We start from the raw sequence: 27,307 nt of genomic DNA on the forward strand, positions 1-27,307 counted from the left end.
TGGCTGAGGCCACTTACACCACACCAGGGCCTTATTTGCTATTCAGGCCAGTTACACCACACCAGGGCCTGTGGCTCTGGCTCAGGCCACTTACACCACACCAGGGCCTGTGGCTGCTGGCTGATTCCACTTACACCACACCAGGGCCTGTGGCTCTTGCTCAGGCCACTCATATCACACCAGGCCCTGTGCTTCTGGCTGAGGCCATCTTCACCAAACCAGGCCCTGTGCTGCTTGCTGTGGCCATCTTCAACAATCCAGGGCCTGTGCTGTTGGATAAATGCCAAACTGAGCCTTTGGGTTAGGGTATTATGCAAACATGCAGGTATGGTTATAGGATTGTCTTCGTAACTTCAGGTACTTGCCACCTAATCACTTGAATCCATAAATTGAGACATTGTGCTGGGGCCAGCAGCTTACGGCCATACCACCCTAAGCACGCCCGACCTCGTCTGATCTCGGAAGCTAAGCAGGGCTGGGCTTGGTTAGTACTTGGATGGGAGACTGCCTGGGAATACCTGGTGCTGTAAGGCTTTCATTTTCATGTCATTGAACCGCTTTTGATCCAGAGAAGGGGTGTATTAAAAGACCAAAAGCAGCTCCCCATTAATGAGGGCACATTAACGACATTGCTTTTGGCTCTTTTCCAATGTCTTGTGCTGCTAGCTGATGCCACCTACACCACACCAGGGCCTGAGTGACCGGCTGGGGCCACTTACACCACATCAGGGCCTGTTGCTCTGGCTGAGGCCAGTTACACCACAACAGGGCCTGTGGCTGCTGGCTGAGGCCACATACACCACACCAGGGCCTTAGTTGCTATTGAGGCCATTTACACCACACCAGGGTCTGTGGCTCTTGCTCAGGCCACTTACACCACACCAGGGCCTGTGGCACTGGCTCAGGCCGCTTAGACCACACCAGGGCCTTAGTTGCTATTGAGGCCACTTACACCACACCAGGGCCTGTGGCTGCTGGCTGAGGCCACCTACACCACACCAGGGCCTGTGGCTGCTGGCTGAGGCCACTTACACCACACCAGGGCCTGTGGCTGCTGGCTGAGGCCACTTACACCACACCAGAGCCTGTGGCTGCTGGCTGAAGCCACTTAAACCACACAAGGGCCTTAGTTGCTAATGAGGCCAATTACACCACACCATGGTCTGTGGCTGCTGGCTGAGGCCACTTACACCACACAAGGGCTTGTGGCTGCTGGCTGAGGCCACCTACACCACACCAGGGCCTGTGGCTGCTGGCTGAGGCCACCTACACCACACCAGGGCCTGTGGCTCTTGCTCAGGCCACTTACACCACACCAGGGCCTGTGGCTCTTGCTCGGGCCACTTACACCACACCAGGGCCTGTGGCTCTTGCTCAGGCCACTCATATCACACCAGGCCCTGTGCTTCTGGCTGAGGCCACTTAGACCACACCAGGGCCTGTGGCTGCTGGCTGAGGCCACTTACACCACACCAGGGCCTGTGGCTGCTGGCTGAGGCCATCTACACCACACCAGGGCCTGTGGCTGCTGGCTGAGGCGACTTACACCACACCAGGGCCCTTTTGCTGCTGGCTGAGGCCACTTACACCACACCAGTGCCTGTGGCTTCTGGCTGAGGCGACTTACACCACACCAGGGCCTGTGGCTGCTGGCTGAGGCCACTTACACCACACCAGGGCCTGTGGCTCTTGCTCAGGCCACTCACATCACACCAGGCCCTGCGCTTCTGGCCGAGGCCATCTTCACCAAACCAGGCCCTGTGGCTCTTGCTCAGGCCACTTACACCACACCAGGGCCTGTGGCACTTGCTCAGGCCACTTACACCACACCAGGGCCCTTTTGCTGCTGGCTGAGGCCACTTACACCACACCAGGGCCTGTGGCTCTTACTCAGGCCACTTACACCACACCAGGGCCTTAGTTGCTATTGAGGCCAATTACACCACACCAGGGTCTGTGGCTCTTGCTCAGGCCACTCACATCACACCAGGCCCTGCGCTTCTGGCCGAGGCCATCTTCACCAAACCAGGCCCTGTGGCTCTTGCTCAGGCCACTTACACCACACCAGGGCCTGTGGCACTTGCTCAGGCCACTTACACCACACCAGGGCCTGTGGCTGCTGGCTGAGGCCACTTACACCACACCAGGGCCTGTGGCTCTTACTCAGGCCACTTACACCACACCAGGGCCTTAGTTGCTATTGAGGCCAATTACACCACACCAGGGCCTGTGGCTGCTGGCTGAGGTGACTTACACCACACCAGGGCCCTTTTGCTGCTGGCTGAGGCCACTTACACCACACCAGTGCCTGTGGCTTCTGGCTGAGGTGACTTACACCACACCAGGGCCTGTGGCTGCTGGCTGAGGCCACTTACACCACACCAGGGCCTGTGGCTCTTGCTCAGGCCACTCACATCACACCAGGCCCTGCGCTTCTGGCCGAGGCCATCTTCACCAAACCAGGCCCTGTGGCTCTTGCTCAGGCCACTTACACCACACCAGGGCCTTATTTGCTATTGAGGCCACTTACACCACACCAGGGCCTGTGGCTCTGGCTTTGGCCACTTACACCACACCAGGGCCTGTGGCACTTGCTCAGGCCACTTACACCACACCAGGGCCTGTGGCTGCTGGCTGAGGCCACTTACACCACACCAGGGCCTGTGGCTCTTACTCAGGCCACTTACACCACACCAGGGCCTGTGGCACTGGCTGAGGCCACTTAGACCACACCAGGGCCTGTGGCTGCTGGCTGAGGCCACTTACACCACACCAGGGCCTGTGGCTGCTGGCTGAGGCCACTTAAACCACACCAGGGCCTGTGGCTGCTGGCTGAGGCCACTTACACCAAACCAGGGCCTGTGGCTGCTTGCTGAGGCCATCTTCACCAAACCAGGCCCTGTGCTGCTTGCTGTGGCCATGTAAAACACACCAGGTCCTGTGCTGGTTCTTGAGGCCATCTTCAACAATCCAGGGCCTGTGCTGTGGGATAAATGCCAAACTGAGCCTTTGGGTTAGGGTATTATGCAAACATGCAGGTATGGTTATAGGATTGTCTTCGTAACTTCAGGTACTTGCCACCTAATCACTTGAATTCATAAATTGAGACATTGTGCTGGGGCCAGCAGCTTACGGCCATACCACCCTGAGCACGCCCGACCTCGTCTGATCTCGGAAGCTAAGCAGGGCTGGGTTTGGTTAGTACTTGGATGGGAGACTGCCTGGGAATACCTGGTGCTGTAAGCCTTTCATTTTCATGTCATTGAACCGCTTTTGATCCAGAGAAGGGGTGTATTAAAAGACCAAAAGCAGCTGCCCATTAATGAGGGCACATTAACGACACTGCTTTTGGCTCTTTTCCAATGTCTTGTGCTGCTAGCTGATGCCACTTACACCACACCAGGGCCTAAGTGACCGGCTGGGGCCACTTACACCACATCAGGGCCTGTGGCTGCTGGCTGAGGCCACTTACACCACACCAGGGCCTGTGGCTGCTGGCTGAGGCCACTTACACCACACCAGGGCCTGTGGCTGCTGGCTGAGGCCACCTACACCACACCAGGGCCTGTGGCTGCTGGCTGAGGCCACTTACACCACACCAGGGCCCTTTTGCTGCTGGCTGAGGCCACTTACACCACACCAGTGCCTGTGGCTGCTGGCTGAGGCCACCTACACCACACCAGGGCCTGTGGCTGCTGGCTGAGGCGACTTACACCACACCAGGGCCCTTTTGCTGCTGGCTGAGGCCACTTACACCACACCAGGGCCTGTGGCACTGGCTGAGGCGACTTACACCACACCAGAGCCTGTGGCTGCTGGCTGAGGCCACCTACACCACACCAGGGCCTTAGTTGCTATTGAGGCCACTTACACCACACCAGGGCCTGTGGCTCTGGCTGAGGCCACTTACACCACACCAGGGCCTTATTTGCTATTGAGGCCAGTTACACCACACCAGGGCCTGTGGCTCTGGCTGAGGCCACTTACACCACACCAGGGCCTGTGGCTGCTGGCTGAGGCCACTTACACCACACCAGGGCCCTCTTGCTGCTGGCTGAGGCCACTTACACCACACCAGTGCCTGTGGCTTCTGGCTGAGGCGACTTACACCACACCAGGGCCTGTGGCTGCTGGCTGAGGCCAATTACACCACACCAGGCTCTGTGGCTCTTGCTCAGGCCACTTACACCACACCAGGGCCTGTGGCACTGGCTGAGGCCACTTACACCACACCAGGGCCTGTGGCTGCTGGCTGAGGCCACTTACACCACACCAGGGCCTGTGGCTCTTGCTCAGGCCACTCACATCACACCAGGCCCTGCGCTTCTGGCCGAGGCCATCTTCACCAAACCAGGCCCTGTGGTTCTTGCTCAGGCCACTTACACCACACCAGGGCCTGTGGCTCTGGCTTAGGCCAATTACACCACACCAGGGTCTGTGGCTCTTGCTGAGGCCACTTACACCACACCAGGGCCTGTGGCTGCTGGCTGAGGCCACTTACACCACACCAGGAACTGTGGCTGCTGGCTGAGACCACCTACACCACACCAGGGCCTGTGGCTTCTGGCTGAGGCGACTTACACCACACCACGGCCTGTTGCTGCTGGCTGAGGCCACTTACACCACACCAGGGCCTGTGGCTGCTGGCTCAGGCCACTCATATCAAACCAGGTCCTGTGCTTCTGGCCGAGGCCATCTTCACCAAACCAGGCCCTGTGCTGCTAGCTGAGGCGACTTACACCACATCAGGGCCTGTGGCTCTGGCTGAGGCCACTTACACCACACCAGGGCCTGTGGCTGCTGGCTGAGGCCAGTTACACCACACCAGGGCCTGTGGCTGCTGGCTGAGGCCACATACACCACACCAGGGCCTTAGTTGCTATTGAGGCCTATTACACCACACCAGGGTCTGTGGCTCTTGCTCAGGCCACTCACATCACACCAGGCCCTGCGCTTCTGGCCACTTACACCACACCAGGGCCTGTGGCTGCTGGCTGAGGCCACTTACACCATACCAGGGCCTGTGGCTGTTGGCTGAGGCCACTTACACCACACCAGGGCCTTAGTTGCTATTGAGGCCACTTACACCACACCAGGGCCTGTGGCTCTGGCTGAGGCCACTTACACCACACCAGGGCCTTATTTGCTATTCAGGCCAGTTACACCACACCAGGGCCTGTGGCTCTGGCTCAGGCCACTTACACCACACCAGGGCCTGTGGCTGCTGGCTGATTCCACTTACACCACACCAGGGCCTGTGGCTCTTGCTCAGGCCACTCATATCACACCAGGCCCTGTGCTTCTGGCTGAGGCCATCTTCACCAAACCAGGCCCTGTGCTGCTTGCTGTGGCCATCTTCAACAATCCAGGGCCTGTGCTGTTGGATAAATGCCAAACTGAGCCTTTGGGTTAGGGTATTATGCAAACATGCAGGTATGGTTATAGGATTGTCTTCGTAACTTCAGGTACTTGCCACCTAATCACTTGAATCCATAAATTGAGACATTGTGCTGGGGCCAGCAGCTTACGGCCATACCACCCTAAGCACGCCCGACCTCGTCTGATCTCGGAAGCTAAGCAGGGCTGGGCTTGGTTAGTACTTGGATGGGAGACTGCCTGGGAATACCTGGTGCTGTAAGGCTTTCATTTTCATGTCATTGAACCGCTTTTGATCCAGAGAAGGGGTGTATTAAAAGACCAAAAGCAGCTCCCCATTAATGAGGGCACATTAACGACATTGCTTTTGGCTCTTTTCCAATGTCTTGTGCTGCTAGCTGATGCCACCTACACCACACCAGGGCCTGAGTGACCGGCTGGGGCCACTTACACCACATCAGGGCCTGTTGCTCTGGCTGAGGCCAGTTACACCACAACAGGGCCTGTGGCTGCTGGCTGAGGCCACATACACCACACCAGGGCCTTAGTTGCTATTGAGGCCATTTACACCACACCAGGGTCTGTGGCTCTTGCTCAGGCCACTTACACCACACCAGGGCCTGTGGCACTGGCTCAGGCCGCTTAGACCACACCAGGGCCTTAGTTGCTATTGAGGCCACTTACACCACACCAGGGCCTGTGGCTGCTGGCTGAGGCCACCTACACCACACCAGGGCCTGTGGCTGCTGGCTGAGGCCACTTACACCACACCAGGGCCTGTGGCTGCTGGCTGAGGCCACTTACACCACACCAGAGCCTGTGGCTGCTGGCTGAAGCCACTTAAACCACACAAGGGCCTTAGTTGCTAATGAGGCCAATTACACCACACCATGGTCTGTGGCTGCTGGCTGAGGCCACTTACACCACACAAGGGCTTGTGGCTGCTGGCTGAGGCCACCTACACCACACCAGGGCCTGTGGCTGCTGGCTGAGGCCACCTACACCACACCAGGGCCTGTGGCTCTTGCTCAGGCCACTTACACCACACCAGGGCCTGTGGCTCTTGCTCGGGCCACTTACACCACACCAGGGCCTGTGGCTCTTGCTCAGGCCACTCATATCACACCAGGCCCTGTGCTTCTGGCTGAGGCCACTTAGACCACACCAGGGCCTGTGGCTGCTGGCTGAGGCCACTTACACCACACCAGGGCCTGTGGCTGCTGGCTGAGGCCATCTACACCACACCAGGGCCTGTGGCTGCTGGCTGAGGCGACTTACACCACACCAGGGCCCTTTTGCTGCTGGCTGAGGCCACTTACACCACACCAGTGCCTGTGGCTTCTGGCTGAGGCGACTTACACCACACCAGGGCCTGTGGCTGCTGGCTGAGGCCACTTACACCACACCAGGGCCTGTGGCTCTTGCTCAGGCCACTCACATCACACCAGGCCCTGCGCTTCTGGCCGAGGCCATCTTCACCAAACCAGGCCCTGTGGCTCTTGCTCAGGCCACTTACACCACACCAGGGCCTGTGGCACTTGCTCAGGCCACTTACACCACACCAGGGCCCTTTTGCTGCTGGCTGAGGCCACTTACACCACACCAGGGCCTGTGGCTCTTACTCAGGCCACTTACACCACACCAGGGCCTTAGTTGCTATTGAGGCCAATTACACCACACCAGGGTCTGTGGCTCTTGCTCAGGCCACTCACATCACACCAGGCCCTGCGCTTCTGGCCGAGGCCATCTTCACCAAACCAGGCCCTGTGGCTCTTGCTCAGGCCACTTACACCACACCAGGGCCTGTGGCACTTGCTCAGGCCACTTACACCACACCAGGGCCTGTGGCTGCTGGCTGAGGCCACTTACACCACACCAGGGCCTGTGGCTCTTACTCAGGCCACTTACACCACACCAGGGCCTTAGTTGCTATTGAGGCCAATTACACCACACCAGGGCCTGTGGCTGCTGGCTGAGGTGACTTACACCACACCAGGGCCCTTTTGCTGCTGGCTGAGGCCACTTACACCACACCAGTGCCTGTGGCTTCTGGCTGAGGTGACTTACACCACACCAGGGCCTGTGGCTGCTGGCTGAGGCCACTTACACCACACCAGGGCCTGTGGCTCTTGCTCAGGCCACTCACATCACACCAGGCCCTGCGCTTCTGGCCGAGGCCATCTTCACCAAACCAGGCCCTGTGGCTCTTGCTCAGGCCACTTACACCACACCAGGGCCTTATTTGCTATTGAGGCCACTTACACCACACCAGGGCCTGTGGCTCTGGCTTTGGCCACTTACACCACACCAGGGCCTGTGGCACTTGCTCAGGCCACTTACACCACACCAGGGCCTGTGGCTGCTGGCTGAGGCCACTTACACCACACCAGGGCCTGTGGCTCTTACTCAGGCCACTTACACCACACCAGGGCCTGTGGCACTGGCTGAGGCCACTTAGACCACACCAGGGCCTGTGGCTGCTGGCTGAGGCCACTTACACCACACCAGGGCCTGTGGCTGCTGGCTGAGGCCACTTAAACCACACCAGGGCCTGTGGCTGCTGGCTGAGGCCACTTACACCAAACCAGGGCCTGTGGCTGCTTGCTGAGGCCATCTTCACCAAACCAGGCCCTGTGCTGCTTGCTGTGGCCATGTAAAACACACCAGGTCCTGTGCTGGTTCTTGAGGCCATCTTCAACAATCCAGGGCCTGTGCTGTGGGATAAATGCCAAACTGAGCCTTTGGGTTAGGGTATTATGCAAACATGCAGGTATGGTTATAGGATTGTCTTCGTAACTTCAGGTACTTGCCACCTAATCACTTGAATTCATAAATTGAGACATTGTGCTGGGGCCAGCAGCTTACGGCCATACCACCCTGAGCACGCCCGACCTCGTCTGATCTCGGAAGCTAAGCAGGGCTGGGTTTGGTTAGTACTTGGATGGGAGACTGCCTGGGAATACCTGGTGCTGTAAGCCTTTCATTTTCATGTCATTGAACCGCTTTTGATCCAGAGAAGGGGTGTATTAAAAGACCAAAAGCAGCTGCCCATTAATGAGGGCACATTAACGACACTGCTTTTGGCTCTTTTCCAATGTCTTGTGCTGCTAGCTGATGCCACTTACACCACACCAGGGCCTAAGTGACCGGCTGGGGCCACTTACACCACATCAGGGCCTGTGGCTGCTGGCTGAGGCCACTTACACCACACCAGGGCCTGTGGCTGCTGGCTGAGGCCACTTACACCACACCAGGGCCTGTGGCTGCTGGCTGAGGCCACCTACACCACACCAGGGCCTGTGGCTGCTGGCTGAGGCCACTTACACCACACCAGGGCCCTTTTGCTGCTGGCTGAGGCCACTTACACCACACCAGTGCCTGTGGCTGCTGGCTGAGGCCACCTACACCACACCAGGGCCTGTGGCTGCTGGCTGAGGCGACTTACACCACACCAGGGCCCTTTTGCTGCTGGCTGAGGCCACTTACACCACACCAGGGCCTGTGGCACTGGCTGAGGCGACTTACACCACACCAGAGCCTGTGGCTGCTGGCTGAGGCCACCTACACCACACCAGGGCCTTAGTTGCTATTGAGGCCACTTACACCACACCAGGGCCTGTGGCTCTGGCTGAGGCCACTTACACCACACCAGGGCCTTATTTGCTATTGAGGCCAGTTACACCACACCAGGGCCTGTGGCTCTGGCTGAGGCCACTTACACCACACCAGGGCCTGTGGCTGCTGGCTGAGGCCACTTACACCACACCAGGGCCCTCTTGCTGCTGGCTGAGGCCACTTACACCACACCAGTGCCTGTGGCTTCTGGCTGAGGCGACTTACACCACACCAGGGCCTGTGGCTGCTGGCTGAGGCCAATTACACCACACCAGGCTCTGTGGCTCTTGCTCAGGCCACTTACACCACACCAGGGCCTGTGGCACTGGCTGAGGCCACTTACACCACACCAGGGCCTGTGGCTGCTGGCTGAGGCCACTTACACCACACCAGGGCTTGTGGCTGCTGGCTGAGGCCAATTACACCACACCAGGGCCTGTGGCTGCTGGCTGAGGCCACCTACACCACACCAGGGCCTGTGGCTGCTGGCTGAGGCGACTTACACCACACCAGAGCCTGTGGCTGCTGGCTGAGGCCACCTACACCACACCAGGGCCTGTGACTGCTGGCTGAGGCCACTTACACCACACCAGGGCCTTAGTTGCTATTGAGGCCACTTACACCACACCAGGGCCTGTGGCTCTGGCTGAGGCCACTTACACCACACCAGGGCCTTATTTGCTATTGAGGCCAGTTACACCACACCAGGGCCTGTGGCTCTGGCTGAGGCCACTTACACCACACCAGGGCCTGTGGCTGCTGGCTGATTCCACTTACACCACACCAGGGCCTGTGGCTCTTGCGCAGGCCACTCACATCACACCAGGCCCTGCGCTTCTGGCCGAGGCCATCTTCACCAAACCAGGCCCTGTGCTGCTTGCTGTGGCCATGTACAACACACCAGGCCCTGTGCTGGTTCCTGAGGCCATCTTCAACAATCCAGGGCCTGTGCTGTTGGATAAATGCCAAACTGAGCCTTTGGGTTAGGGTATTATGCAAACATGCAGGTATGGTTATAGGATTGTCTTCGTAACTTCAGGTACTTGCCACCTAATCACTTGAATCCATAAATTGAGACATTGTGCTGGGCCCAGCAGCTTACGGCCATACCACCCTGAGCACGCCCGACCTCGTCTGATCTCGGAAGCTAAGCAGGGCTGGGCTTGGTTAGTACTTGGATGGGAGACTGCCTGGGAATACCTGGTGCTGTAAGCCTTTCATTTTCATGTCATTGAACCGCTTTTGATCCAGAGAAGGGGTGTATTAAAAGACCAAAAGCATCTGCCCATTAATGAGGGCACATTAACGACATTGCTTTTGGCTTTTTTCCAATGTCTTGTGCTGCTAGCTGATGCAACCTACACCACACAAGGGCCTGAGTGACCGGCTGGGGCCACTTACACCACATCAGGGCCTGTGGCTCTGGCTGAGGCCACTTACACCACACCAGGGCCTGTGGCTGCTGGCTGAGGCCACTTACACCACACCAGGGCCTGTGGCTGCTGGCTGAGGCCACCTACACCACACCAGGGCATTAGTTGCTATTGAGGCCAATTACACCACACCAGGGTCTGTGGCTCTTGCTCAGGCCACTTACACCACACCAGGGCCTGTGGCTCTTGCTCAGGCCACTTACACCACACCAGGGCCTGTGGCACTGGCTGAGGCCACTTACACCACACCAGGGCCTGTGGCTGCTGGCTGAGGCCACTTACACCACACCAGGGCCTGTGGCTGCTGGCTGAGGCCACTTATACCACACCAGGGCCTGTGGCTGCTGGCTGAGGCCACCTACACCACACCAGGGCCGGTGGCTGCTGGCTGAGGCGACTTACACCACACCAGGGCCCTTTTGCAGCTGGCTGAGGCCACTTACACCACACCAGTACCTGTGGCTTCTGGCTGAGGCGACTTACACCACACCAGGGCCTGTGGCTTCTGGCTGAGGCCAATTACACCACACCAGGGTCTGTGGCTCTTGCTCAGGCCACTTACACTACACCAGGGCCTGTGGCACTGGCTGAGGCCACTTACACCACACCAGGGCCTGTGGCTGCTGGCTGAGGCCACTTACACCACACCAGGGCCTGTGGCACTGGCTGAGGCCACTTACACCACACCAGGGCCTGTGGCACTGGCTGAGGCCACTTACACTACACCAGGGCCTGTGGCACTGGCTGAGGCCACTTACACCACACCAGGGCCTGTGGCACTGGCTGAGGCCACTTACACCACACCAGGGCCTGTGGCTGCTGGCTGAGGCCACTTACACCACACCAGGGCCTGTGGCTGCTGGCTGAGGCCACTTATACCACACCAGGGCCTGTGGCTGCTGGCTGAGGCCACCTACACCACACCAGGGCCGGTGGCTGCTGGCTGAGGCGACTTACACCACACCAGGGCCCTTTTGCAGCTGGCTGAGGCCACTTACACCACACCAGTACCTGTGGCTGCTGGCTGAGGCCACTTACACCACACCAAGGCCTGTGGCTCTTGCTCAGGCCACTCACATCACACCAGGCCCTGCGCTTCTGGCCGAGGCCATCTTCACCAAACCAGGCCCTGTGCTGCTTGCTGTAGCCATGTACAACACACCAGGCCCTGTGCTGGTTCCTGAGGCCATCTTCAACAATCCAGGGCCTGTGCTGTTGGATAAATGCCAAACTGAGCCTTTGGGTTAGGGTATTATGCAAACATGCAGGTATGGTTATAGGATTATCTTCATAACTTCAGGTACTTGCCACCTAATCACTTGAATCCATAAATTGAGACATTGTGCTGGGCCCACCAGCTTACGGCCATACCACCCTGAGCACACCCGACCTCGTCTGATCTCGGAAGCTAAGCAGGGCTGGGCTTGGTTAGTACTTGGATGGGAGACTGCCTGGGAATACCTGGTGCTGTCAGTCTTTCATTTTCATGTCATTGAACCGCTTTTGATCCAGAGAAGGGGTGTATTAAAAGACCAAAAGCAGCTGCCCATTAATGAGGGCACATTAACGACACTCCTTTTGGCTCTTTTCCAATGTCTTGTGCTGCTAGCTGATGCCACCTACACCACACCAGGACCTAAGTGACCGGCTGGGGCCACTTACACCACATCAGGGCCTGTGGCTCTGGCTGAGGCCACTTACACCACACCAGGGCCTGTGGCTGCTGGCTGAGGCCAGTTACACCACACCAGAGCCTGTGGCTGCTGGCTGAGGCCACTTACACCACACCAGGGCCTTAGTTGCTATTGAGGCCACTTACACCACACCAGGGCCTGTGGCTGCTGGCTGAGGCCAGTTACACCACACCAGGGCCTGTGGCTGCTGGCTGAGGCCACATACACCACACCAGGGCCTTAGTTGCTATTGAGGCCATTTACACCACACCAGGGTCTGTGGCTCTTGCTCAGGCCACTTACACCACACCAGGGCCTGTGGCACTGGCTGAGGCCACTTAGACCACACCAGGGCCTGTGGCTGCAGGCTGAGGCCACCTACACCACACCAGGGCCTGTGGCTGCTGGCTGAGGCGACTTACACCACACCAGGGCCTTAGTTGCTATTGAGGCCAATTACACCACACCAGGGTATGTGGCACTGGCTGAGGCCACTTACACCACACCAGGGCCTGTGGCTGCTGGCTGAGGCCACTTACACCACACCAGGGCCTGTGGCTGCTGGCTCAGGCCACTCATATCAAACCAGGTCCTGTGCTTCTGGCCGAGGCCATCTTCACCAAACCAGGCCCTGTGCTGCTAGCTGAGGCGACTTACACCACATCAGGGCCTGTGGCTCTGGCTGAGGCCACTTACACCACACCAGGGCCTGTGGCTGCTGGCTGAGGCCAGTTACACCACACCAGGGCCTGTGGCTGCTGGCTGAGGCCACATACACCACACCAGGGCCTTAGTTGCTATTGAGGCCTATTACACCACACCAGGGTCTGTGGCTCTTGCTCAGGCCACTCACATCACACCAGGCCCTGCGCTTCTGGCCACTTACACCACACCAGGGCCTGTGGCTGCTGGCTGAGGCCACTTACACCATACCAGGGCCTGTGGCTGTTGGCTGAGGCCACTTACACCACACCAGGGCCTTAGTTGCTATTGAGGCCACTTACACCACACCAGGGCCTGTGGCTCTGGCTGAGGCCACTTACACCACACCAGGGCCTTATTTGCTATTCAGGCCAGTTACACCACACCAGGGCCTGTGGCTCTGGCTCAGGCCACTTACACCACACCAGGGCCTGTGGCTGCTGGCTGATTCCACTTACACCACACCAGGGCCTGTGGCTCTTGCTCAGGCCACTCATATCACACCAGGCCCTGTGCTTCTGGCTGAGGCCATCTTCACCAAACCAGGCCCTGTGCTGCTTGCTGTGGCCATCTTCAACAATCCAGGGCCTGTGCTGTTGGATAAATGCCAAACTGAGCCTTTGGGTTAGGGTATTATGCAAACATGCAGGTATGGTTATAGGATTGTCTTCGTAACTTCAGGTACTTGCCACCTAATCACTTGAATCCATAAATTGAGACATTGTGCTGGGGCCAGCAGCTTACGGCCATACCACCCTTAGCACGCCCGACCTCGTCTGATCTCGGAAGCTAAGCAGGGCTGGGCTTGGTTAGTACTTGGATGGGAGACTGCCTGGGAATACCTGGTGCTGTAAGCCTTTGATTTTCATGTCATTGAACCGCTTTTGATCCAGAGAAGGGGTGTATTAAAAGACCAAAAGCAGCTGCCCATTAATGAGGGCACATTAACGACATTGCTTTTGGCTCTTTTCCAATGTCTTGTGCTGCTAGCTGATGCCACCTACACCACACCAGGGCCTGAGTGACCGGCTGGGGCCACTTACACCACATCAGGGCCTGTTGCTCTGGCTGAGGCCAGTTACACCACAACAGGGCCTGTGGCTGCTGGCTGAGGCCACATACACCACACCAGGGCCTTAGTTGCTATTGAGGCCATTTACACCACACCAGGGTCTGTGGCTCTTGCTCAGGCCACTTACACCACACCAGGGCCTGTGGCACTGGCTCAGGCCGCTTAGACCACACCAGGGCCTTAGTTGCTATTGAGGCCACTTACACCACACCAGGGCCTGTGGCTGCTGGCTGAGGCCACCTACACCACACCAGGGCCTGTGGCTGCTGGCTGAGGCCACTTACACCACACCAGGGCCTGTGGCTGCTGGCTGAGGCCACTTACACCACACCAGAGCCTGTGGCTGCTGGCTGAAGCCACTTAAACCACACAAGGGCCTTAGTTGCTAATGAGGCCAATTACACCACACCATGGTCTGTGGCTGCTGGCTGAGGCCACTTACACCACACAAGGGCTTGTGGCTGCTGGCTGAGGCCACCTACACCACACCAGGGCCTGTGGCTGCTGGCTGAGGCCACCTACACCACACCAGGGCCTGTGGCTCTTGCTCAGGCCACTTACACCACACCAGGGCCTGTGGCTCTTGCTCGGGCCACTTACACCACACCAGGGCCTGTGGCTCTTGCTCAGGCCACTCATATCACACCAGGGCCTGTGGCTGCTGGCTGAGGCCACTTAGACCACACCAGGGCCCTTTTGCTGCTGGCTGAGGCCACTTACACCACACCAGGGCCTGTGGCACTGGCTGAGGCGACTTACACCACACCAGAGCCTGTGGCTGCTGGCTGAGGCCACCTACACCACACCAGGGCCTTAGTTGCTATTGAGGCCACTTACACCACACCAGGGCCTGTGGCTCTGGCTGAGGCCACTTACACCACACCAGGGCCTTATTTGCTATTGAGGCCAGTTACACCACACCAGGGCCTGTGGCTCTGGCTGAGGCCACTTACACCACACCAGGGCCTGTGGCTGCTGGCTGAGGCCACTTACACCACACCAGGGCCCTCTTGCTGCTGGCTGAGGCCACTTACACCACACCAGTGCCTGTGGCTTCTGGCTGAGGCGACTTACACCACACCAGGGCCTGTGGCTGCTGGCTGAGGCCAATTACACCACACCAGGCTCTGTGGCTCTTGCTCAGGCCACTTACACCACACCAGGGCCTGTGGCACTGGCTGAGGCCACTTACACCACACCAGGGCCTGTGGCTGCTGGCTGAGGCCACTTACACCACACCAGGGCTTGTGGCTGCTGGCTGAGGCCAATTACACCACACCAGGGCCTGTGGCTGCTGGCTGAGGCCACCTACACCACACCAGGGCCTGTGGCTGCTGGCTGAGGCGACTTACACCACACCAGAGCCTGTGGCTGCTGGCTGAGGCCACCTACACCACACCAGGGCCTGTGACTGCTGGCTGAGGCCACTCATATCACACCAGGCCCTGTGCTTCTGGCCGAGGCCATCTTCACCAAACCAGGCCCTGTGCTGCTAGCTGAGGCGACTTACACCACATCAGGGCCTGTGGCTCTGGCTGAGGCCACTTACACCACACCAGGGCCTGTGGCTGCTGGCTGAGGCCAGTTAAACCACACCAGGGCCTGTGGCTGCTGGCTGAGGCCACTTACACCATACCAGGGCCTGTGGCTGCTGGCTGAGGCGACTTACACCACACCACACCAGAGCCTGTGGCTGCTGGCTGAGGCGACTTACACCACACCAGGGCCTGTGACTGCTGGCTGAGGCCACTTACACCACACCAGGGCCTTAGTTGCTATTGAGGCCACTTACACCACACCAGGGCCTGTGGCTCTGGCTGAGGCCACTTACACCACACCAGGGCCTTATTTGCCATTGAGGCCAGTTACACCACACCAGGGCCTGTGGCTCTGGCTGAGGCCACTTACACCACACCAGGGCCTGTGGCTGCTGGCTGATTCCACTTACACCACACCAGGGCCTGTGGCTCTTGCTCAGGCCACTCATATCACACCAGGCCCTGTGCTTCTGGCCGAGGCCATCTTCACCAAACCAGGCCCTGTGCTGCTTGCTGTGGCCATGTACAACACACCAGGCCCTGTGCTGGTTCCTGAGGCCATCTTCAACAATCCAGGACCTGTGCTGTTGGATAAATGCCAAACTGAGCCTTTGGGTTAGGGTATTATGCAAACATGCAGGTATGGTTATAGGATTGTCTTCGTAACTTCAGGTACTTGCCACCTAATCACTTGAATCCATAAATTGAGACATTGTGCTGGGCCCAGCAGCTTACGGCCATACCACCCTGAGCACGCCCGACCTCGTCTGATCTCGGAAGCTAAGCAGGGCTGGGCTTGGTTAGTACTTGGATGGGAGACTGCCTGGGAATACCTGGTGCTGTAAGCCTTTCATTTTCATGTCATTGAACCGCTTTTGATCCAGAGAAGGGGTGTATTAAAAGACCAAAAGCATCTGCCCATTAATGAGGGCACATTAACGACATTGCTTTTGGCTCTTTTCCAATGTCTTGTGCTGCTAGCTGATGCAACCTACACCACACAAGGGCCTGAGTGACCGGCTGGGGCCACTTACACCACATCAGGGCCTGTGGCTCTGGCTGAGGCCACTTACACCACACCAGGGCCTGTGGCTGCTGGCTGAGGCCACTTACACCACACCAGGGCCTGTGGCTGCTGGCTGAGGCCACCTACACCACACCAGGGCATTAGTTGCTATTGAGGCCAATTACACCACACCAGGGTCTGTGGCTCTTGCTCAGGCCACTTACACCACACCAGGGCCTGTGGCTCTTGCTCAGGCCACTTACACCACACCAGGGCCTGTGGCTGCTGGCTGAGGCCACTTACACCACACCAGGGCCTGTGGCTGCTGGCTGAGGCCACCTACACCACACCAGGGCCTGTGGCTTCTGGCTGAGGCGACTTACACCACACCACGGCCTGTTGCTGCTGGCTGAGGCCACTTACACCACACCAGGGCCTGTGGCTGCTGGCTCAGGCCACTCATATCAAACCAGGTCCTGTGCTTCTGGCCGAGGCCATCTTCACCAAACCAGGCCCTGTGCTGCTAGCTGAGGCGACTTACACCACATCAGGGCCTGTGGCTCTGGCTGAGGCCACTTACACCACACCAGGGCCTGTGGCTGCTGGCTGAGGCCAGTTACACCACACCAGGGCCTGTGGCTGCTGGCTGAGGCCACATACACCACACCAGGGCCTTAGTTGCTATTGAGGCCTATTACACCACACCAGGGTCTGTGGCTCTTGCTCAGGCCACTCACATCACACCAGGCCCTGCGCTTCTGGCCACTTACACCACACCAGGGCCTGTGGCTGCTGGCTGAGGCCACTTACACCATACCAGGGCCTGTGGCTGTTGGCTGAGGCCACTTACACCACACCAGGGCCTTAGTTGCTATTGAGGCCACTTACACCACACCAGGGCCTGTGGCTCTGGCTGAGGCCACTTACACCACACCAGGGCCTTATTTGCTATTCAGGCCAGTTACACCACACCAGGGCCTGTGGCTCTGGCTCAGGCCACTTACACCACACCAGGGCCTGTGGCTGCTGGCTGATTCCACTTACACCACACCAGGGCCTGTGGCTCTTGCTCAGGCCACTCATATCACACCAGGCCCTGTGCTTCTGGCTGAGGCCATCTTCACCAAACCAGGCCCTGTGCTGCTTGCTGTGGCCATCTTCAACAATCCAGGGCCTGTGCTGTTGGATAAATGCCAAACTGAGCCTTTGGGTTAGGGTATTATGCAAACATGCAGGTATGGTTATAGGATTGTCTTCGTAACTTCAGGTACTTGCCACCTAATCACTTGAATCCATAAATTGAGACATTGTGCTGGGGCCAGCAGCTTACGGCCATACCACCCTAAGCACGCCCGACCTCGTCTGATCTCGGAAGCTAAGCAGGGCTGGGCTTGGTTAGTACTTGGATGGGAGACTGCCTGGGAATACCTGGTGCTGTAAGGCTTTCATTTTCATGTCATTGAACCGCTTTTGATCCAGAGAAGGGGTGTATTAAAAGACCAAAAGCAGCTCCCCATTAATGAGGGCACATTAACGACATTGCTTTTGGCTCTTTTCCAATGTCTTGTGCTGCTAGCTGATGCCACCTACACCACACCAGGGCCTGAGTGACCGGCTGGGGCCACTTACACCACATCAGGGCCTGTTGCTCTGGCTGAGGCCAGTTACACCACAACAGGGCCTGTGGCTGCTGGCTGAGGCCACATACACCACACCAGGGCCTTAGTTGCTATTGAGGCCATTTACACCACACCAGGGTCTGTGGCTCTTGCTCAGGCCACTTACACCACACCAGGGCCTGTGGCACTGGCTCAGGCCGCTTAGACCACACCAGGGCCTTAGTTGCTATTGAGGCCACTTACACCACACCAGGGCCTGTGGCTGCTGGCTGAGGCCACCTACACCACACCAGGGCCTGTGGCTGCTGGCTGAGGCCACTTACACCACACCAGGGCCTGTGGCTGCTGGCTGAGGCCACTTACACCACACCAGAGCCTGTGGCTGCTGGCTGAAGCCACTTAAACCACACAAGGGCCTTAGTTGCTAATGAGGCCAATTACACCACACCATGGTCTGTGGCTGCTGGCTGAGGCCACTTACACCACACAAGGGCTTGTGGCTGCTGGCTGAGGCCACCTACACCACACCAGGGCCTGTGGCTGCTGGCTGAGGCCACCTACACCACACCAGGGCCTGTGGCTCTTGCTCAGGCCACTTACACCACACCAGGGCCTGTGGCTCTTGCTCGGGCCACTTACACCACACCAGGGCCTGTGGCTCTTGCTCAGGCCACTCATATCACACCAGGCCCTGTGCTTCTGGCTGAGGCCACTTAGACCACACCAGGGCCTGTGGCTGCTGGCTGAGGCCACTTACACCACACCAGGGCCTGTGGCTGCTGGCTGAGGCCATCTACACCACACCAGGGCCTGTGGCTGCTGGCTGAGGCGACTTACACCACACCAGGGCCCTTTTGCTGCTGGCTGAGGCCACTTACACCACACCAGTGCCTGTGGCTTCTGGCTGAGGCGACTTACACCACACCAGGGCCTGTGGCTGCTGGCTGAGGCCACTTACACCACACCAGGGCCTGTGGCTCTTGCTCAGGCCACTCACATCACACCAGGCCCTGCGCTTCTGGCCGAGGCCATCTTCACCAAACCAGGCCCTGTGGCTCTTGCTCAGGCCACTTACACCACACCAGGGCCTGTGGCACTTGCTCAGGCCACTTACACCACACCAGGGCCCTTTTGCTGCTGGCTGAGGCCACTTACACCACACCAGGGCCTGTGGCTCTTACTCAGGCCACTTACACCACACCAGGGCCTTAGTTGCTATTGAGGCCAATTACACCACACCAGGGTCTGTGGCTCTTGCTCAGGCCACTCACATCACACCAGGCCCTGCGCTTCTGGCCGAGGCCATCTTCACCAAACCAGGCCCTGTGGCTCTTGCTCAGGCCACTTACACCACACCAGGGCCTGTGGCACTTGCTCAGGCCACTTACACCACACCAGGGCCTGTGGCTGCTGGCTGAGGCCACTTACACCACACCAGGGCCTGTGGCTCTTACTCAGGCCACTTACACCACACCAGGGCCTTAGTTGCTATTGAGGCCAATTACACCACACCAGGGCCTGTGGCTGCTGGCTGAGGTGACTTACACCACACCAGGGCCCTTTTGCTGCTGGCTGAGGCCACTTACACCACACCAGTGCCTGTGGCTTCTGGCTGAGGTGACTTACACCACACCAGGGCCTGTGGCTGCTGGCTGAGGCCACTTACACCACACCAGGGCCTGTGGCTCTTGCTCAGGCCACTCACATCACACCAGGCCCTGCGCTTCTGGCCGAGGCCATCTTCACCAAACCAGGCCCTGTGGCTCTTGCTCAGGCCACTTACACCACACCAGGGCCTTATTTGCTATTGAGGCCACTTACACCACACCAGGGCCTGTGGCTCTGGCTTTGGCCACTTACACCACACCAGGGCCTGTGGCACTTGCTCAGGCCACTTACACCACACCAGGGCCTGTGGCTGCTGGCTGAGGCCACTTACACCACACCAGGGCCTGTGGCTCTTACTCAGGCCACTTACACCACACCAGGGCCTGTGGCACTGGCTGAGGCCACTTAGACCACACCAGGGCCTGTGGCTGCTGGCTGAGGCCACTTACACCACACCAGGGCCTGTGGCTGCTGGCTGAGGCCACTTAAACCACACCAGGGCCTGTGGCTGCTGGCTGAGGCCACTTACACCAAACCAGGGCCTGTGGCTGCTTGCTGAGGCCATCTTCACCAAACCAGGCCCTGTGCTGCTTGCTGTGGCCATGTAAAACACACCAGGTCCTGTGCTGGTTCTTGAGGCCATCTTCAACAATCCAGGGCCTGTGCTGTGGGATAAATGCCAAACTGAGCCTTTGGGTTAGGGTATTATGCAAACATGCAGGTATGGTTATAGGATTGTCTTCGTAACTTCAGGTACTTGCCACCTAATCACTTGAATTCATAAATTGAGACATTGTGCTGGGGCCAGCAGCTTACGGCCATACCACCCTGAGCACGCCCGACCTCGTCTGATCTCGGAAGCTAAGCAGGGCTGGGTTTGGTTAGTACTTGGATGGGAGACTGCCTGGGAATACCTGGTGCTGTAAGCCTTTCATTTTCATGTCATTGAACCGCTTTTGATCCAGAGAAGGGGTGTATTAAAAGACCAAAAGCAGCTGCCCATTAATGAGGGCACATTAACGACACTGCTTTTGGCTCTTTTCCAATGTCTTGTGCTGCTAGCTGATGCCACTTACACCACACCAGGGCCTAAGTGACCGGCTGGGGCCACTTACACCACATCAGGGCCTGTGGCTGCTGGCTGAGGCCACTTACACCACACCAGGGCCTGTGGCTGCTGGCTGAGGCCACTTACACCACACCAGGGCCTGTGGCTGCTGGCTGAGGCCACCTACACCACACCAGGGCCTGTGGCTGCTGGCTGAGGCCACTTACACCACACCAGGGCCCTTTTGCTGCTGGCTGAGGCCACTTACACCACACCAGTGCCTGTGGCTGCTGGCTGAGGCCACCTACACCACACCAGGGCCTGTGGCTGCTGGCTGAGGCGACTTACACCACACCAGGGCCCTTTTGCTGCTGGCTGAGGCCACTTACACCACACCAGGGCCTGTGGCACTGGCTGAGGCGACTTACACCACACCAGAGCCTGTGGCTGCTGGCTGAGGCCACCTACACCACACCAGGGCCTTAGTTGCTATTGAGGCCACTTACACCACACCAGGGCCTGTGGCTCTGGCTGAGGCCACTTACACCACACCAGGGCCTTATTTGCTATTGAGGCCAGTTACACCACACCAGGGCCTGTGGCTCTGGCTGAGGCCACTTACACCACACCAGGGCCTGTGGCTGCTGGCTGAGGCCACTTACACCACACCAGGGCCCTCTTGCTGCTGGCTGAGGCCACTTACACCACACCAGTGCCTGTGGCTTCTGGCTGAGGCGACTTACACCACACCAGGGCCTGTGGCTGCTGGCTGAGGCCAATTACACCACACCAGGCTCTGTGGCTCTTGCTCAGGCCACTTACACCACACCAGGGCCTGTGGCACTGGCTGAGGCCACTTACACCACACCAGGGCCTGTGGCTGCTGGCTGAGGCCACTTACACCACACCAGGGCTTGTGGCTGCTGGCTGAGGCCAATTACACCACACCAGGGCCTGTGGCTGCTGGCTGAGGCCACCTACACCACACCAGGGCCTGTGGCTGCTGGCTGAGGCGACTTACACCACACCAGAGCCTGTGGCTGCTGGCTGAGGCCACCTACACCACACCAGGGCCTGTGACTGCTGGCTGAGGCCACTTACACCACACCAGGGCCTTAGTTGCTATTGAGGCCACTTACACCACACCAGGGCCTGTGGCTCTGGCTGAGGCCACTTACACCACACCAGGGCCTTATTTGCTATTGAGGCCAGTTACACCACACCAGGGCCTGTGGCTCTGGCTGAGGCCACTTACACCACACCAGGGCCTGTGGCTGCTGGCTGATTCCACTTACACCACACCAGGGCCTGTGGCTCTTGCGCAGGCCACTCACATCACACCAGGCCCTGCGCTTCTGGCCGAGGCCATCTTCACCAAACCAGGCCCTGTGCTGCTTGCTGTGGCCATGTACAACACACCAGGCCCTGTGCTGGTTCCTGAGGCCATCTTCAACAATCCAGGGCCTGTGCTGTTGGATAAATGCCAAACTGAGCCTTTGGGTTAGGGTATTATGCAAACATGCAGGTATGGTTATAGGATTGTCTTCGTAACTTCAGGTACTTGCCACCTAATCACTTGAATCCATAAATTGAGACATTGTGCTGGGCCCAGCAGCTTACGGCCATACCACCCTGAGCACGCCCGACCTCGTCTGATCTCGGAAGCTAAGCAGGGCTGGGCTTGGTTAGTACTTGGATGGGAGACTGCCTGGGAATACCTGGTGCTGTAAGCCTTTCATTTTCATGTCATTGAACCGCTTTTGATCCAGAGAAGGGGTGTATTAAAAGACCAAAAGCATCTGCCCATTAATGAGGGCACATTAACGACATTGCTTTTGGCTTTTTTCCAATGTCTTGTGCTGCTAGCTGATGCAACCTACACCACACAAGGGCCTGAGTGACCGGCTGGGGCCACTTACACCACATCAGGGCCTGTGGCTCTGGCTGAGGCCACTTACACCACACCAGGGCCTGTGGCTGCTGGCTGAGGCCACTTACACCACACCAGGGCCTGTGGCTGCTGGCTGAGGCCACCTACACCACACCAGGGCATTAGTTGCTATTGAGGCCAATTACACCACACCAGGGTCTGTGGCTCTTGCTCAGGCCACTTACACCACACCAGGGCCTGTGGCTCTTGCTCAGGCCACTTACACCACACCAGGGCCTGTGGCACTGGCTGAGGCCACTTACACCACACCAGGGCCTGTGGCTGCTGGCTGAGGCCACTTACACCACACCAGGGCCTGTGGCTGCTGGCTGAGGCCACTTATACCACACCAGGGCCTGTGGCTGCTGGCTGAGGCCACCTACACCACACCAGGGCCGGTGGCTGCTGGCTGAGGCGACTTACACCACACCAGGGCCCTTTTGCAGCTGGCTGAGGCCACTTACACCACACCAGTACCTGTGGCTTCTGGCTGAGGCGACTTACACCACACCAGGGCCTGTGGCTTCTGGCTGAGGCCAATTACACCACACCAGGGTCTGTGGCTCTTGCTCAGGCCACTTACACTACACCAGGGCCTGTGGCACTGGCTGAGGCCACTTACACCACACCAGGGCCTGTGGCTGCTGGCTGAGGCCACTTACACCACACCAGGGCCTGTGGCACTGGCTGAGGCCACTTACACCACACCAGGGCCTGTGGCACTGGCTGAGGCCACTTACACTACACCAGGGCCTGTGGCACTGGCTGAGGCCACTTACACCACACCAGGGCCTGTGGCACTGGCTGAGGCCACTTACACCACACCAGGGCCTGTGGCTGCAGGCTGAGGCCACCTACACCACACCAGGGCCTGTGGCTGCTGGCTGAGGCGACTTACACCACACCAGGGCCTGTTGCTGCTGGCTGAGGCCACTTACACCACACCAGGGACTGTGGCTTCTGGCTGAGGTGACTTACACCACACCAGGGCCTGTGGCTGCTGGCTGAGGCCACTTACACCACACCAGGGCCTGTGGCTCTTGCTCAGGCCACTTACACCACACCAGGGCCTGTGGCTCTTGCTCAGGCCACTCATATCACACCAGGCCCTGCTCTTCTGGCCGAGGCCATCTTCACCAAACCAGGCCCTGTGCTGCTAGCTGTGGCCATGTACAACACACCAGGCCCTGTGCTGGTTCCTGAGGCCATCTTCAACAATCCAGGGCCTGTGCTGTTGGATAAATGCTAAACTGAGCCTTTGGGTTAGGGTATTATGCAAACATGCAGGTATGGTTATAGGATTGTCTTCGTAACTTCAGGTACTTGCCACCTAATCACTTGAATCCATAAATTGAGACATTGTGCTGGGGCCAGCAGCTTACGGCCATACCACCCTGAGCACGCCCGACCTCGTCTGATCTCGGAAGCTAAGCAGGGCTGGGCTTGGTTAGTACTTGGATGGGAGACTGCCTGGGAATACTTGGTGCTGTAAGCCTTTCATTTTCATGTCATTGAACCGCTTTTGATCCAGAAAAGGGGTGTATTAAAAGACCAAAAGCAGCTGCCCATTAATGAGGGCACATTAACGACATTGCTTTTGGCTCTTTTCCAATGTCTTGTGCTGCTAGCTGATGCCACCTACACCACACCAGGGCCTGAGTGACCGGCTGGGGCCACTTACACCACATCAGGGCCTGTGGCTGCTGGCTGAGGCCAGTTACACCACACCAGAGCCTGTGGCTGCTGACTGAGGCCACTTACACCACACCAGGGCCTTAGTTGCTATTGAGGCCACTTACACCACACCAGGGCCTGTGGCTGCTGGCTGAGGCCAGTTACACCACACCAGGGCCTGTGGCTGCTGGCTGAGGCCACATACACCACACCAGGGCCTTAGTTGCTATTGAGGCCATTTACACCACACCAGGGTCTGTGGCTCTTGCTCAGGCCACTTACACCACACCAGGGCCTGTGGCACTGGCTGAGGCCACTTAGACCACACCAGGGCCTGTGGCTGCAGGCTGAGGCCACCTACACCACACCAGGGCCTGTGGCTGCTGGCTGAGGCGACTTACACCACACCAGGGCCTGTTGCTGCTGGCTGAGGCCACTTACACCACACCAGGGACTGTGGCTTCTGGCTGAGGTGACTTACACCACACCAGGGCCTGTGGCTGCTGGCTGAGGCCACTTACATCACACCAGGGCCTGTGGCTCTTGCTCAGGCCACTTACACCACACCAGGGCCTGTGGCTCTTGCTCAGGCCACTCATATCACACCAGGCCCTGCTCTTCTGGCCGAGGCCATCTTCACCAAACCAGGCCCTGTGCTGCTAGCTGTGGCCATGTACAACACACCAGGCCCTGTGCTGGTTCCTGAGGCCATCTTCAACAATCCAGGGCCTGTGCTGTTGGATAAATGCTAAACTGAGCCTTTGGGTTAGGGTATTATGCAAACATGCAGGTATGGTTATAGGATTGTCTTCGTAACTTCAGGTACTTGCCACCTAATCACTTGAATCCATAAATTGAGACATTGTGCTGGGGCCAGCAGCTTACGGCCATACCACCCTGAGCACGCCCGACCTCGTCTGATCTCGGAAGCTAAGCAGGGCTGGGCTTGGTTAGTACTTGGATGGGAGACTGCCTGGGAATACTTGGTGCTGTAAGCCTTTCATTTTCATGTCATTGAACCGCTTTTGATCCAGAAAAGGGGTGTATTAAAAGACCAAAAGCAGCTGCCCATTAATGAGGGCACATTAACGACATTGCTTTTGGCTCTTTTCCAATGTCTTGTGCTGCTAGCTGATGCCACCTACACCACACCAGGGCCTGAGTGACCGGCTGGGGCCACTTACACCACATCAGGGCCTGTGGCTCTGGCTGAGGCCACTTACACCACACCAGGGCCTGTGGCTGCTGGCTGAGGCCACCTACACCACACCAGGGCCTTAGTTGCTATTGAGGCCAATTACACCACACCATGGTCTGTGGCTCTTGCTCAGGCCACTTACACCACACCAGGGCCTGTGGCTGCTGGCTGAGGCCACTTACACCACACCAGGGCCTGTGGCGGCTGGCTGAGGCCACCTACACCACACCAAGGCCTGTGGCTCTGGCTGAGGCCAATTACACCACACCAGGGTCTGTGGCTCTGGCTGAGGCCACTTACACCACATCAGGGCCTTATTTGCTATTGAGGCCAGTTACACCACACCAGGGCCTGTGGCTCTGGCTGAGGCCACTTACACCACATCAGGGCCTGTGGCTCTGGCTGAGGCCAATTACACCACACCAGGGTCTGTGGCTCTTGCTGAGGCCACTTAGACCACACCAGGGCCTGTGGCTGCTGGCTGAGGCCACTTACACCATACCAGGGCCTGTGGCTGCTGGCTGAGGCCACCTACACCACACCAGGGCCTGTGGCTGCTTGCTGAGGCGACTTACACCACACCAGGGCCTGTTGCTGCTGGCTGAGGCCACTTACACCACACCAGTGCCTGTGGCTTCTGGCTGAGGCGACTTACACCACATCAGGGCCTGTGGCTCTGGCTGAGGCCACATACACCACACCAGGGCCTTAGTTGCTATTGAGGCCAATTACACCACACCAGGGTCTGTGGCTCTTGCTCAGGCCACTCACATCACACCAGGCCCTGCGCTTCTGGCCACTTACACCACACCAGGGCCTGTGGCTGCTGGCTGAGGCCACTTACACCATACCAGGGCCTGTGGCTGCTGGCTGAGGCGACTTACACCACACCGGAGCCTGTGGCTGCTGGCTGAGGCCACCTACACCACACCAGGGCCTGTGACTGCTGGCTGAGGCCACTTACACCACACCAGGGCCTTAGTTGCTATTGAGGCCACTTACACCACACCAGGGCCTGTGGCTCTGGCTGAGGCCACTTACACCACATCAGGGCCTTATTTGCTATTGAGGCCAGTTACACCACACCAGGGCCTGTGGCTCTGGCTGAGGCCACTTACACCACACCAGGGCCTGTGGCTTCTGGCTGATTCCACTTACACCACACCAGGGCCTGTGGCTCTTGCTAAGGCCACTCATATCACACCAGGCCCTGTGCTTCTGGCCGAGGCCATCTTCACCAAACCAGGCCCTGTGCTGCTTGCTGTGGCCATGTACAACACACCAGGCCCTGTGCTGGTTCCTGAGGCCAACTTCAACAATCCAGGACCTGTGCTGTTGGATAAATGCTAAACTGAGCCTTTGGGTTAGGGTATTATGCAAACATGCAGGTAGGGTTATAGGATTGTCTTCGTGACTTCAGCTACTTGCCACCTAATCACTTGAATCCATAAATTGAGACATTGTGATGGGGCCAGCAGCTTACGGCCATACCACCCTGAGCACGCCCGACCTCGTCTGATCTCGGAAACTAAGCAGGGCTGGGCTTGGTTAGTACTTGGATGGGGGAATACCTGGTGCTGTAAGCCTTTCTTTTTCATGTCATTGAACCGCTTTTGATCCAGAGAAGGGGTGTATTAAAAGACCAGAAGCAGCTCCCCATTAATGAGGGCACATTAACGACATTGCTTTTGGCTGTTTTCCAATGTCTTGTGCTGCTAGCTGATGCATCCTACACCACACAAGGGCCTGAGGGACCGGCTGGGGCCACTTACACCACATCAGGGCCTGTGGCTGCTGGCTGAGGCCACTTACACC

At 58.2% G+C, this 27,307-nt stretch overlaps 10 non-coding genes and 4 pseudogenes across 10 annotated transcripts; all 14 read left to right on the forward strand.

Annotated features, from left to right (window-relative positions):
- Positions 1–414: 414 nt before the first annotated feature.
- On the forward strand, positions 415–533 carry LOC147328768 (5S ribosomal RNA; annotated as a pseudogene).
- A 2,594-nt stretch (positions 534–3,127) lies between these two features.
- On the forward strand, positions 3,128–3,246 carry LOC147328769 (5S ribosomal RNA). Its single transcript, XR_015129704.1, has one exon. It is a non-coding gene; the product is annotated as a 5S ribosomal RNA (ribosomal RNA).
- A 2,276-nt stretch (positions 3,247–5,522) lies between these two features.
- Positions 5,523–5,641, forward strand: LOC147328770 (5S ribosomal RNA; annotated as a pseudogene).
- Positions 5,642–8,235: 2,594 nt separating this feature from the next.
- Positions 8,236–8,354, forward strand: LOC147328771 (5S ribosomal RNA). The gene has a single exon (XR_015129705.1). It is a non-coding gene; the product is annotated as a 5S ribosomal RNA (ribosomal RNA).
- Positions 8,355–10,087: 1,733 nt separating this feature from the next.
- Positions 10,088–10,206, forward strand: LOC147328772 (5S ribosomal RNA). The gene has a single exon (XR_015129714.1). It is a non-coding gene; the product is annotated as a 5S ribosomal RNA (ribosomal RNA).
- Positions 10,207–11,781: 1,575 nt separating this feature from the next.
- Positions 11,782–11,900, forward strand: LOC147328773 (5S ribosomal RNA). Its single transcript, XR_015129708.1, has one exon. It is a non-coding gene; the product is annotated as a 5S ribosomal RNA (ribosomal RNA).
- Positions 11,901–13,537: 1,637 nt separating this feature from the next.
- LOC147328774 (5S ribosomal RNA) lies at positions 13,538–13,656 on the forward strand. The gene has a single exon (XR_015129698.1). It is a non-coding gene; the product is annotated as a 5S ribosomal RNA (ribosomal RNA).
- Positions 13,657–16,138: 2,482 nt separating this feature from the next.
- LOC147328775 (5S ribosomal RNA) lies at positions 16,139–16,257 on the forward strand. The gene has a single exon (XR_015129725.1). It is a non-coding gene; the product is annotated as a 5S ribosomal RNA (ribosomal RNA).
- Positions 16,258–17,739: 1,482 nt separating this feature from the next.
- LOC147328776 (5S ribosomal RNA) lies at positions 17,740–17,858 on the forward strand (annotated as a pseudogene).
- A 2,594-nt stretch (positions 17,859–20,452) lies between these two features.
- On the forward strand, positions 20,453–20,571 carry LOC147328777 (5S ribosomal RNA). Its single transcript, XR_015129706.1, has one exon. It is a non-coding gene; the product is annotated as a 5S ribosomal RNA (ribosomal RNA).
- Positions 20,572–22,304: 1,733 nt separating this feature from the next.
- On the forward strand, positions 22,305–22,423 carry LOC147328778 (5S ribosomal RNA). Its single transcript, XR_015129736.1, has one exon. It is a non-coding gene; the product is annotated as a 5S ribosomal RNA (ribosomal RNA).
- Positions 22,424–23,996: 1,573 nt separating this feature from the next.
- LOC147328779 (5S ribosomal RNA) lies at positions 23,997–24,115 on the forward strand. Its single transcript, XR_015129636.1, has one exon. It is a non-coding gene; the product is annotated as a 5S ribosomal RNA (ribosomal RNA).
- A 1,058-nt stretch (positions 24,116–25,173) lies between these two features.
- On the forward strand, positions 25,174–25,292 carry LOC147328780 (5S ribosomal RNA). The gene has a single exon (XR_015129638.1). It is a non-coding gene; the product is annotated as a 5S ribosomal RNA (ribosomal RNA).
- Positions 25,293–26,969: 1,677 nt separating this feature from the next.
- On the forward strand, positions 26,970–27,078 carry LOC147328781 (5S ribosomal RNA; annotated as a pseudogene).
- Positions 27,079–27,307: the final 229 nt, after the last annotated feature.

This window comes from Aulonocara sp. 'chitande type north' Nkhata Bay, linkage group LG5, assembly GCF_057382095.1.
Source record: "Aulonocara sp. 'chitande type north' Nkhata Bay isolate Kocher_YH1m ecotype deep benthic linkage group LG5, A_spYH_male_GT1.1, whole genome shotgun sequence".
Lineage (NCBI taxonomy): Eukaryota > Metazoa > Chordata > Actinopteri > Cichliformes > Cichlidae > Aulonocara > Aulonocara sp. 'chitande type north' Nkhata Bay.